The sequence below is a fragment of the Dryobates pubescens genome, chromosome 18, assembly GCF_014839835.1.
Source record: "Dryobates pubescens isolate bDryPub1 chromosome 18, bDryPub1.pri, whole genome shotgun sequence".
In the NCBI taxonomy this organism is placed as follows: Eukaryota; Metazoa; Chordata; class Aves; order Piciformes; family Picidae; genus Dryobates; species Dryobates pubescens.
The window spans coordinates 4,261,933-4,275,512 of NC_071629.1; positions in this window are offsets into that span (position 1 = coordinate 4,261,933).

Sequence of the window (13,580 nt, forward strand, 5' to 3'; positions counted from 1 at the left end):
TCTTTATCATAGGGTCTGAAAGAATCTCTTGCAGCTTTCTTTGAAGGGAGAAGAGCTTGTGCCAAGGGGTGTTGTCCTGGTTCTCAATGGCATGGAAGCAGTGCTGTAACTCACACAGCCCTGTGAGGAACAGGTGCTCACAGTAAGGTTAGGCTGTCTTAGACCCTTGGAAGTGTAGAGCCCTTACTTCTGCCTTGGCCTTCATGGTTGGTGTCTGTGCCATAGAATCATGGAATGGTTTGGGTTGGAAGGCACCTCCAAAGGTCATCTAGTCTGACCCCCTCTGCAGTCAGCAGGGACATCCTTCATTAGATCAGGTTGCCCAGAACCCTGTCAAGCCTCACCCTGAATATCTTCAGGGATGGGGCCTCAGCTACCAGTGTTCCAGTGCTCCAGTGTTCCACCACCCTCCTGGTGCAGAACTTGCTCCTAACATCCAATCTCAATTTCCTCTTCTCTAATTTCAAACCATCGCCCCTCATTCTGTCACTACAGGGGTTCGTAACTTGGTCCCCTTCCAGCCTTCTCTGAGCCCCCTTCATGCACTGGAGGTGGCCCAGAGGCACTGGAGCACTGTCTACTTGGGATGTGCTCAGGATGTGAGCATTTCTGACGCCCTTCTTGCCCAGAACATGACACTTCTTGCAGTAAAAAGCAGTCAAAAGAGGTGCTTTTATGTCCAAGAAGTTTAATGCACCCTGCCACATCCCCCAGCAGCCAGGTGAATACTGTCATCCCCATTTTACAGGCGGAGAGGGGACACTTGGCCCCACGGTGAGTCAATGTCAAAGCCACGGTTATAGCCTGGAGAGCCAGCCCCGTCCTCTCCCCCCCGGCAGCCAGCAGCAGCTCTTTCTCTCCGAGCAGCCTCCAGCGCCGAGTGCGAGCGGTGCTATAAAGAACAAATAAAACGCTGTGCAAGCTGGAGGAAATGGCATCGTTTAAAAATATGCACAAGGTTAACAGGCACGGGGAGGACACGGCGCCTGTGGATGGATGGCAGCAGAGCTAACGGATGAGACCCGGCGGGCTGCGGGAGCGTGAGGCAGTCAGCACCGGCAGCAGCGAGCAGCCCAGCGCAGCGCTCGCAGGATAATCCTTAGCCTCCTCTCCCGCCTAAGGATGGTCCCAGGAAGGTGGATCGTCGTCCCAGGGATGCAGCTTGACCCTGCAGCCCACCTTCCCGAGGGACCCGAGGGTTTTGCAGCACCATCCTGCAGGCCCTGCGCACCAGTTCGTCAGTGGCAATTAGCTGGCAGCGATGCGCGGCTCTGAGCCACAGCCGCCCGGGCTCCCTGCGGACTGCTCCCACCCGGCCCTGTGCTGCGGCACAGCCCGGATCATGGCAAGCGCTCCGAGACGCTCCCGGGGCTGTGAGTCTCCTGGGGCCAGGGAGCAGAACTGAAGGGGCTTCTTGGACCATTTAGGAACCTTTGCTCTCCCGGCGCTGCAGGCATGGCCCGGGGCGTGTTGCCTACCCAAATTAGGCCACTGTCAGGTCTGTCAGCTGAGGTTTCCCTTTAATTTTCTTCCTCACGCTCGCCCGCAGCAGCCCCGTGTGGATACCCAGGCCAGGATGCAGAGCAGCTGGGCAGACGTTTGTCAGGCTCCCCGGCTGAGCTGTTAACACTGATTTCCCATCAATATTCAAGCGTGAGAGCTGCATCCAGGAGGCTCCTGCAGTCAAGGCTCACAGGGTCTCGACTCAAACCTCAGCTCTGCCTTTCTGATGCCTTCTCGGGCAAACCAGCCTTTGGCTTCCTGCAACAAATCTTTTAATGTCCCTGTTCCTCAGCCTCCAGCTGCACGAGGGGGTGCAGGGGGAGAGAGGATGACTTGCTGCTCTGCACCACTCAATGCACAGAGCAGCAGTTGAGAGCTTGGCAGGGGCACTACCATCACTTCTCTCCTGCAGCTGCTGGCTGACTTTGCTTGGGTCAAGCTCACCTCTCTCCATCTCTGCTATCTCGTCTGTGAACGATCACAGAATCACAGAGCCACAGAATGGTTCAGGCTGGAAGGGACCTTTAAAAGTCATCTAGTCCAACCATCTAGGTGATAGATCTCCTATTTCTGGAACCATTCCAGATTAGGTTGTCTGGGGCTCTGAGCAATCTGCTCCAGTTGAAGATGACCCTGCTGACTGAAGGTGGTTGGACTGGATGACTTTTAAAGCCCTTTCCAACCCAAGCCACACGATGAGTCTATGAAATAAGGAGCTCAGAAAGGACTGTGGGTCCTAAAGGTCTCTGTGCACATCAGGGCTGCTTGTCAAATGTTTTGCTGTGGCCACACTTACAAAGATGAGATTTCTGTGATGGGTGTGACACACAAGTGAAGATGCAAGTGAGCACCACGGGGCAGAAGGATCTTGCAGCAAGGGAAAAATGGTAGTAAGAATGAGTTCAGATGAGTTTCCATTACCAAATACCATTTATTCCCCAGCAAGGCAGGAAAGGGCAGTATCCACCCTGAGTCAATCAAGCCTGGAGCTTGGCTGAAGCAGGGTGTCCATGATGAGCCCTCCATGAGCTGACAGGGTGGGGAGATTTCAGCCTTGAGCCACCCTGCTCCCCTCTGCTGCTGCCTCTCTGCTCTGAGAGCCTCTGTTTGCAGCCACAAGCTTGGTGAGAAGGGCAGGCAGGGTCCTGAGCAGTGATGGGCAGGCTTTGCTCCCCAGCCTGTCACTGCCTGGCCTTCTGCTCCATCCCAGCCCTGGTTTCCCACCTCACCCCTGCTCCCAGCACACAGGAACAGCTGGATGGGACCAAATACTCGCTTGCCTGTAAAGAGCCAGCAGGTCCTGCAGCCAGCAAAAACATTTGCTGAAAAAATAGTAATAGATCTGTTTCCCTTTCATCAGGGTGAGGAAGGCAGCTCCAACGTTGACATTTCTTACCCAAGACTCAGAAATTGCTGCCTTTAAGCCCAGAGCCTGGTGTGTTTGCAAACGGGACGGGCATCTGACACCCATCAGCCCCTTGGAAGCAGCCCAGGGCTTGTGGGGAAGGCCTTTGGCTTCCTTGGCTGTGGTGGGCTTTCAATGGTTGTTTCTCTGAAACCAGGGCTGCTGTTTAGTGGTTTTCCCTTAATAAAAGAGATTTTTCCTCCTGCAGGGATGTTATTGCTGAGGAATTGCTGCTAGACCTAGCCCTTGCATCTTTCAAGCCTTGCCTGTCCTCAAAGGCTGTTTACATGAGCTCCTGAGTTCAGCCACCCCAGTGGCTGGATCCTTCCTGAGCCATGGTTTACCCTGTCTGAGAAGCTGCTACAGCATATGCAGGCTCTTCCCTTGGCAGAACCAGCTCCTGGCTAGAGGCTGACCTCCACCAAAACCTGCTCATAACCCCTGTTTTTCTCCCCTTGGTCCTCACTGGATCCTGGGAACCCTCCTGCAGCCAGGCTGGGATGGCACAGGAGCTTGTGGAGTCTGGGGAGTGACTGGGGAGAGAGAATTTCACATGCACGTCCCCGAACCCACCAGAGCTGCTGCTTCAGAGGAGACCAGATCATCCCATCCCATCCCATCCCATCCCATCCCATCCCATCCCATCCCATCCCATCCCATCCCATCCCATCCCACCCCATCCCATCCCATCCCATCCCATCCCACCCCATCCCACCCCATCCCATCCCATCCCATCCCATCCCATCCCATCCCATCCATGCTCCCCTTCCTCTGGAGGACCCCAGGCACCTAGTGACACAAGCTTCATCTCCAGCCTTGGGAAGAAGTTCCATGGCTCACCTTGAACACACAATTTCCTAGAATCAGAGAAGCAGAATCAGAATCACAGAGTCAGAGATGGGTTTGGTTGGAAGGGACCTCTAAAGGTCACCTTGTTCAAACTCCCTGCAGTCAGCAGGGACATCTTCAACTAGATCAGGCTGCTCAGAGCCCCAGGCAACCTGACCTGCAATGGTTCCAGGGATGGGACATCTACCACCTCTCTGGACGGCCTGGGCCAGTGTCTCACCACCCTCAGTGTAAAACACTTCTTCCTTGTTTTGAGCCTAAGTCTCCCTCTTTTAGATTAAACCACCACCCCTTGTCCTGTCACAACAGGCCCCACTAAAATGTCTGTCCCCAGCTTTCTTACAGCCCTTTAAGACTGAAAGACTACAATAAGGTATCTCCAGAGCCTTCTGCAGGCTGAGCAAACCCAGCTCTCTTAGCCTGTCCTCACTGCAGAGGGGTTCCTTCACCAGAAGTTCCTAGGTCCCACCTCAGCCAGGCTGTTTGTCCTCTCCCTGTCCATGCATGGATGCACACACACCCTGACCTTTTTCTTTGGATGCAGTTATGCCTCATGCCCATCGTTATTCCTGCTAAGCAAGATTCTTGGCTCTGCTCCTCCAGCCTTAAACCACCCCATTCCCCTTCCTGCTGAGTTTGGGGTCAGCTGTGCCCTGGGGCAGGAGGGCCAGCAGGTCCCTGAGCCACGGTGGGAAAGGGCTTGGGGAGCGTCTCGTGGTTTGGACGACGTCCGTCTGTCTGTCTGCCTTGCTCCTTGCCACTGGATTAGTAGCTACACCTCTCCCAGTGCATTGACTCAGGCATGGTTGTCGTCTCCAGCAGCCACTGGGCACTGTCAGTGGAAGTGGATTTCAGAGCTCATTAATCCCTGGCCAGATTTGCCTCCCTCCTTCAGCTGGTTTTTCCAGGAGCCTCATCCAAGCATAATCTCATGGCTGGGGTTGCAGTGGTTTGGCAGCAGCTCATAACCTCCTTGTTCCTCAGCCTCCCTCCTCTTGCCCACTCTTCATCCCCTGGTTTGTCAGAGCTGCCCTGTGTTCTCTGTTTTTCTCCCCTTTGCTTTTCCTTCGTTTTCATCCAGCCAGGCACCCTGGAAGGGAAATTGGCTTCTTTCCCAATTCTGCTCCTGCTGTGCAGGAGGTGGGGGATGAGCACGTCGCTCAGAGGACATGCAGCTCGGAGGAAGAGGAGAAGGAGATCCAAAATGCAACCCAGACACACTCCTGGCTTCTCCTAGCACATGTAAGGCTGCAGCCCCCACTGCTCACCTCGTGGCACAGGGCTTTGCCCCTGCCTGGGCACTGCTCAGCCCTGCTGGAAGGGATTTGGTTGCATCGGCTCCAGCAGCTCATCATGCCAGGGCTTGCTGAGCTGTGGAGGAGCCCTGAACTGCTGAGCAATGTCCAGATTCCTAAGGTGCAGGAAAAATTCTTCTTCCCCTTCAGCTGAGGAAATATTTTGGCTGGAGCTTAGTTTGGATTAAGTCATAGGCCAGAAGTGAGGGCAAAGCCGGATTCGTGGATCTCTGGGCAAACAGCGTCATGATTTGGCAGGGAATCTGCTTCCAGATAAAGTGTCCTTCTCCAGCATTGCCAGATGCACCAGAGATTAGAAAATGGACTTGGTGGGGCTTGGAGGTTACCTCTGGGGATCATCTAGCCCAATGCCCATGCTAAAGCAGGGTCACCCACAGCAGGTTGCCCAGGATGGCAATGTCCAGGTGGGTTTGGAATCTCTCCAAAGAAGGAGATTCCAAAACCTCTCTGGCCAGGCCAGGCCAGGGCTCCAGCACCCTCATGGCAAAGTAGTTTTTCCTCATGTTCAGATGGAACCTCCTGGGTTCCAGTTTGTGCCCATTTCCCCTTGTCCTGTCACTGTCCACTGTGAGTGGCCTCACCCTCTTGGCCCTTGCATTTCAGCTCTTGATTAACAATGAGCAGAACCCCTCTCAGTCTGCTCTTCTCCAGGCTAAACAGCCCCAGGGCTCTCAGCCTTTCCTCCTCACAGAGATGCTCCAGGCCTCTTAGCATCTTTGTAGCCTCTTCTGGACCCTCTCCAGTAGTTGTGTCTCTTGAACTGGGGACCCCCAAACTGGACCCAGTACTGCAGATGTGGCCTCAGTAAGGCAGAGCAGATGGGGAAGGGAACCTCCCTCGACCTGCTGGTCACAGTCTTCTGGATGCATCCTGAAGTGCATTTGTGCATGAAAGTGTAACAAACCCGATTTGCTGGCATCACAGCTGAGGTGGGATGGAGAATGGAGGCAAGCAGGGGGAGGAGGCACCCCCCCAAACTCCAACAGGGTATCTTCTCCTTGGCTTAGGTGGTGACATTTTCCATTTGCCCCCTTCCTCCTCCACAGCGGGGTGAGCCTCAGGATGAAGAGTCCAAGCACTTTGTGCTGGCAGTGCCCAGCTCAGCTAAGCCTGGGCTCAGCCCAAAGTTTACAAACATTTTCCATCTCCCTGCAACTGCTGTTTCCAGTCAATGAGGTTTTCACTCCAGTCACACAGTGTCCTCAAACCGATTAAAGGAAGAACCTTCCCCCCCGCTACCCTCCACCCCCCCTTCGTCCCTGGTGCCCTTCTGCAGCTCATTCACCCTCCCTGGAACAGTGGGAATCAGGAGGGAATGTTTTTCTGCACGCCTTTGCCTAGTTTTAAACAATGAATTCTGGGAAGTGCCATGGCATGTGTTCTGCAGCAAATCAGAGCAAATGACCACAGCGGTTCCCTCTGGCTCCGTGCTCTGTGAAGCTATTGTTTGCAGTGTGTTGCAGGGCTGTTTAGCTTGGCCCACTGTGTCATCCTCTCTCTCTCTTTCTCTCTCTCCAGTCTTTGAATAGGCTCTGCTGGAGAAAATGACTGGAATAAGCCTGTTGTGGCTTTGCTTCTGGCGTTCATTTGTTTGTTTGTTTGTTTGTTTGTTTCTTCAGGGTTATTTTAAGGACCTCGAGGTCCCCGCAGCTCGGGAGGCAGGCCCAGCACACATGGTGCACGGCTGTTCCCATCGTTAACAGCTGAGAGATGCAGCTCTGGGGGGCAGAGAAACCAGAGCACTGCAGAATCCCAGCAGGGTGGGGGCTGGAAGGGGCCTCTGGAGGGCTAGTCCAACCCTTTGCTCCAGCAGGGTCACCCATCTGTAGTTCACTTGGGATCACAATGTCCAGGAGGCTTTGGAATCTCTCCGGGGAAGGAGACTCCACAGCCTCCCTGGGCAGCCTGCTCCAGGGCTCCAGCACCCTCACAGCAAAGAATGTTCTCCTCGTGGTCAGGTGGAGCCTCCTGGGTTCCAGTTTGTGCCTACTGGCCCTTGTCCTGTTGCTGGGCACCACTGAGAATGGCCCAGTCCTCTCGATCTGCCCTTTATGTATTGATAAGCATTGAAGGGGCAGGTCACACCTCCCTTCCCCCTGCTGTCTGCAGGGTAAAGGTATCTTCTCCTGCTTTGGGAGACCAAAGACCTTCAGCATGTTTGCAAATGCACTCCCATTGGAGAAAGCATTGATGATGAAATGATGCCCACTGCATCCCTTGGTCAGTTCAGCTGCCTAGGACCCTGTGCTCTAGGATGTGTCCCAGTACCACTTCCCAGAGCCACAGGCTGGAAGCCCATCTGGAGCCAGGGATGAGGGCTCCCTGTGAGCTCAGCAGCATGCCCTGTGGTTGCCTCTCTGACTGTTCCCACTGCTTTGAGGACCTCCTAAGCATCTCTGCTTTCATCTTGTCTTTGCTCAAGAAGCTGAGTTTGAGAACCAGCCCCAGGCTCCATCTCATCAGCCTTCCCCAGAAGGGAAGACTCAGGGCCATGTCCTGGGAGTCTATGGGGGTGCCCCCCTCCTGTCCAGCACCCCTCTCCTGGGCAGGGCCAGTTCCTTCTACTTGGTTCCCAACATCTATTCGTCTGCTGCTCCCACAAGATGGGAGTGCTGGGAATTCTGGCAGTGCCCCAGACAATCTGCTCCAGAGATTTGCTCTCCATAGAAAGGCTTTTTGTAAACACCAATCTGGATCCTTTTTTGCTGCAATTTAAGCCTATTGTCATTTCTCCCATGGCACAGCTTAGCTGCTCTGATGTCTGAAGTGCTGTGAGAAGCCTCAGGTCTCAACAACATTTGGTTCTGCACTCATGCAAGGCCACCTCCTGAAGAGCTCCTTCCCCATCAGAGGTCACCTCCAGAGGAGCTCCTGTCCCATGAGAGGTCACCTTCTGAGGAGCTCCTTCCCCATCAGAGGTCGCCTCCTGAAGAGCTCCTTCCCCATGGGATGCCACCTCCAGAGGAGCTCCTGTCCCATGAGAGGTCACCTTCTGAGGAGCTCCTTCCCCATCAGAGGTCACCTCCAGAGGAGCTCCTGTCCCATGAGAGGTCACCTTCTGGGAAGCTCCTTCCCCATCAGAGGTCACCTCCAGAGGAGCTCCTTCCCCATCCTGCTGCCATTCCAAAGAAACAGAGTTTCCTCAGGAATCCTTGAGTGAGCCAGCCACAGAGAAGGCCTGGATGCATCAGCCAGACTTTCAGCTCCCAAAGGGACCCAAGAAGTTTCCAAACCATTGGATCTTGGCCGCTGGTGGTCGCTTAGATCCCAGCTGATGTTACCCATGCTGGAGCTCAAGCACACGTTCCCAAGGGCAGGAGTGGAGTTGACAATAACCAGGGAAGCCCTCTGTAAATAGCAAAGGGGAAGGAAGAAGCAGATGGGGGAAAGGAGGAGCAAGACAGAGAGAGTGACAAGCAGGCAAGTGGATGTGGAAGAAGGAGCTGGGAGGAGTGAGAGCAGAGCAGGAGCTGTAATTAGGGCAGGTTTAGCATGCATGAATTTTGCTGGCTTTGCAGCAGGAGGCTTGCCCAGCAGCTGCAGAAATGATTTATTACATGCTCACTACATTTGCCCTGTAGGAAGGTAAATAAAAGGTACACACTGTCCCATTTACTCTGACAATCAAGGGGATTTGACCCAATTTCTGCTTCGCTAAAATGTTTCCCTCCCCCGGATTGGACCCCCGGGAGGCGCCGCGGTTCCCCCTCCGCCCCCCGGAGCGGCAGAGCTGCCCGGGAGCGGCGTTTGTCTCCTCTGCCCTTGTTGTCAGAAGGATCTTTGAACGCGGTTTCGCATTTACACCCAGACCTTGCATCTCCGGCACGGCCCCTCTGGCCTCCCCTCAAGTGCCGGTGACCTGTGGCAAGGGCTGGGGACACCGCTGGAGGAGGCAGGCTGAGCACGGGGGCGGTCCTGCCGCACCATCTGCCTGTCGGATTAGGTGATGGTCTTGCTCTGACGGGAGAGATGACAGCGAGACAGGAGCAGGGAGCATCATCTGGCTCTCACATCTGCTTGGGCTCGGAGCAGCTGCCTGCACCTCCTTGCGCTGGGAACGGGGGCTCGGACCTGGCTTCGGAGGAGACAGTCCTGCAGGAAAATCAAGCTCTGGCTGCAGGGAGGAACTTGCTGTTGGGGAGGGGGGGAAGCAGGGGCCTGTGTTTGTTCAGTCACTCAGCAGGTCTAGGGGAGATAAGGGGCCTCCTGCACCCTGGGATCTGCCTTGCCCGGCACAATCTGGGCTGTGATTACTTTTGCTGATACCCCAGATACAGCATTTGCTGACTGTGCAGGTTTTGGCAGCACGCTTTCTGACTGTTCCTGGGGGTTTTTTTCCACCTCTGCTTGTTAAATCTCCTCCAGCCTCCCCAGCAGGCAGCCCCAGGCAAGCAGGAGGCCATGGCCACCTTCTCTAGCTCTCTGTGGCCGTGAGGATTTGTGGCAGATGCCAGGCATCGAGGGCCTGGGGGAAGTGGAATGTGGCCAGCGTGGCCTGCAAATGCTGAGGCCACAGGCAGTGAAATGGGCATAAAGTGGACACTGAGCTAAAAACCCTCTTTGGGGCATTCAAGCTGAAGGGCTGGGCTGTGCAGAGCCAGAGCCAGTGGGTCGTGGGTGTCTCTGCAGCCAAATTTCACATGGCTCTAAGCAAATAGGCACAGGAAGCGTGTTCTGCTCTCTGCTTGGCTCAATCTGCTGGCTTTATCCTGCTGCATGCGGGCTGAAAAACACTGCCTTGTTGTGTTTGGAGGAGCCTGTCTGGAGGAATGAGGAGAGAAACAACCCCTTGCTTCTGACAGCCCTTCCCCAGCAGGAGTGATGGCTCAGCCCCAGGCGCTCTCTGATGTTCTCACCAATTCCTTCCCCAGCAGGTCCCTCTTCCCAGCCCCCCTCCCCCGCAGAGGGGTGAGCTGCTCAATCCCAGCTGAGCAGGCAGGATTGATCCCAGCCTGATGCTCTGTTCCAGCAGATGGGTGATGCTGAGGATGGTGATGCTGAGGACAGGACACTGTTACTTAGCAACTGCTGGAGGATGTGGCTTTAACCCCACCCGATACCCACCACCACCACCCTCCTCTGCCAGTTTTCTGCAGGAATGGGCACAATTCCCATCAGGACTAGATGCCATTGAGGGATTTTTCACTCACACCCCCCACCCTGTGTTTCATCATTCTTCCTGGCCATACTTTTGGACTGCTTCAGCCCCATTTTCTGGGCATTCCTTTGCTGGGGTGAATCCTGGTTCTGTGATTCCCCCCCAGGCAGAGCTGTTGGCTCTCTGGGATGAGCAGAGATGCACATGCTGGAGCCTCTGCCTCTTCCCTGTCTATTCACCAGGCTCTGGGCTCCTTCTCCTGCTCCACACTCATACTCCCTCCCAGAGCCTGCAGACAAAAACCTAATTGCATGACATAAATTATAGCAACTCTCCAAATAAAAGCCTAGGGAAAAAAAAAAAAGAAAGAAAAGAAAGAAAGAAAGGAAGAAATAAAAGAGGCTGTGGCTGGATGGACACTTGAGGGCTATTAGAAGATGCATAAATTCTTTTCCTTGGGTTTTTCATTTTTACATGTCTAATTACAGTGAAAGGAGCCTTTCAAGGGCTGCTCGACTGCCAGAGCACTCAGCAGCCCCTGGCAACTGGAGTGGGAAGAGGTGGCAGGGTCTGATGGCCCCCGTTTACCTTGGAGAGAGCCTGGGGCTAAACAAATGCCAAGGGCTTGGGAAGGAGATGGGGGAGAAACCACAGCATTCCCCTGGGTCTCCCCCGGGAACCTGCCTGGGCACCCATCACTCCTCAGAACATTTCCATGCTTTTGTGGCCCCTCTTTATTTATCTGAGGCTCCTCAAGCATCTTTAATTACACATGCCTGTGAGGAGTGTCCTTTACTCTCATCTTAAGGATGGGCTGGCTGAAGACAAAGAAAATGAGCAGTGTTTCTGAGAGCTGGAAATAAAACCCAGGAGGGGCAGACAGGGATGTAATGGTCTGGCTTTCCCCTCACCCCTCTGCTCTTCCTGGCAGAGGCTGTGCCACCAGCAGCAGCAGATGTGCCAGGGAGGCTTGGAGAGCGAAGGACAGATCTGGAATTGAAGTCTGGGATAGGGAGAAAAGCCCTAAACCAAGAGAAATGCATCAGACAGGACTGTAATGGTCTGGCTTTCCCCTCACCCCTGTGCTCTGCCTGGCAGTGCACAGCAGCACCCTGGCACTGTTCTCAGTGGTGCCAGTTGTGCAAGGGGAGGCTTGGAGAGAGAATGACTGACCTGGAACTGCAGTCTGAGGTAGGGAGAGAAGCCCTAAACCAAGAGAAATGCAGCAGGGTCAGAGGGCAGGGGCTGCTGCCAGCTCAGGGCCCCGGCAGGAGCACCCAGCGCCCCATGAGCCGCTGTGATCATTAGAGCCAATTTATGCTTCCCGGTCAGGGGGTCACCCAGGCTTGTCATCGATTTTTAGGTGGGTGATAAACTTCCTGGAAACCAGAGCTGTTGGGATAACAGAGGAAATGTCCCATTAGAGAGGGAGCTTCTGCAGCAAGCACTGCCAGCGTCACCCCCTCCACATCCCACCCTGGCACAGCTTGGGGACCACCATGGTAACTGCTGCTGGCTGTCCCCCAGTTCCATGGGTACTGGAGTCCTGCCCCAAGCCTTCCCCGTGCTCTGGGCTGTGCCCAAGGGTATGGGCTGGGCTCCTTCCCTCAGGTGAAGGGGGAGGTGTGAGGGAGATTGGTGGATCCCCTGGCCCCAGGAGTCTCTCCATCCTTTCTGGGGTCATGCTTCAGAGGGTGCCTGGAGCCACTGATTTTTGCAGGTGAAGCTGAAAAGAAATCCAGGTGCATTTGTTGCACTTATTTCTGCTTTTCCATCACTGGGCAACAGCCTTTGGCTCCCGGCCCTGGATCCTCTGGGCAAGATGGTTCATAGCTTCAATGCCTCAGCCCCAGTTTCAGGCTGAGGTATTGAAAGCAGTGGTCAAATGCAGAGTGTTCAGGACACTGCGTCACTGGCAGCTTACCCTGCTGCCCTGTTTGCTCTCCTCCAGCTGTGCTGATCCAAGGTGTGAAGCCCAACAGGGCTCCAGCCCAGCCAAGGTGAACATCAGGATGTGGACCTCCTGACTCTCCTGCCTGGGAAAGGTTTGTTTTTTCCCCTCAGCTCGCAGAGCTCTGCTCGCAGAGGCAGGTTCTGCTGCTCCTGGCGAGCACAGCAAGAGCTTAAATATGTTTGCTCCATCCCTTTTTATTTTGCAGACTGCTTTAGCAGGTAAAGCTGTTCCCAGATTTATTCCTTGAGCCAAAAGAAAGCAACTGCAGGAGGCAGCTAAATGAGTGCAGCAGCTCAAGCTCCCACTCCTGCTGCAGGGCAGGAGGATCTCGGCTGCTCCCCGCTGAACAGGGACCCTGCCCGGTGCTCTGGGGGCAGATTTGATTGCACAGATAGGCTCCCACTCCAGATATGCTGCTGTATCTGCAGCCCAGCTCAGCTTCCTGTAATTAAAGGTGTCAAGTTATGCCAGCAGTAGCAGCTAAGGCCTTCCCAAGTACACTACACTGGCCAGAGTGTCACAAAGTGACATGAGGGTGAGATGATGCTCTGAATTCCTTGGGCTGAGGAGTGCCCTTTCCTCATCAACCAATTAAAAGTGACCTTGGCTGAGGAGGTTCATTAGGATTGGGGTTTAAACTGCTCTGCAGCCCAGCCTTTGTACCTTGCCCTCTCTAGATGTATCTCTTAAAGACAAGATGCTCAGCCACAAGCCTTGAGGTGTCTCAGCAGCTCCACTCTCTGCAGGGATGTTGAGCAGGGTGCTGCTGCCTGCATGTGTGTGCTGCAGCCTGGGGATGGAAATGGGTGGGCATGGCAGGGCCACGGCTGGGAACTGCCACGGCCCTCCTGGAACTGCTCTGGGTGGTGTAAGGAGTCTGGACTCCTCTGGTGAAGGCTCTAGAGCACAAATCTTGTGAGGAGTGGCTGAGGGAACTGAGGTTGATTAGTTTGGAGAAAAGGAGGCTCAGGGGAGACCTTCTCACCCTCTACAACCCCCTGAAAGGAGGTTGCAGCGAGGTGGGGCTTGGTCTTTTCTCCCAAGGAATGAGATAAGGTATGTTGTTGTGCCAGAGGAGGTTCAGGTGGGACATGAGGAACAATTTCTTTCCCAAAAGGGTTGCCAGTCCCTGGAAGAGGCTGCCCAGGGCGGTGGTGGAGCCCCTACCCCCAGAGGGCTTTTGAAGCTGTGTAGATGTGGTGAGATGTTTCAGTGGTGACTTGGCAGTGCCGGGTTCCATTTGGACTCGACTGATCTTGAAAGTCTCTTTCAGCCCCAAAGGTTCTCTAGTTCTGTGATCCCATGTCCCCACCTTTCAGAAACATTCTCCTGTCCTGATGGAGAAGGATCTTGGGTGACAGGTTGGACTTGATGATCTTTGAGGTCTTTTCCAACCTTACTGATTCTATGATTCTGTGATCTGACCCAATGGCTGCTGACCAGCAGCTGCAGGGT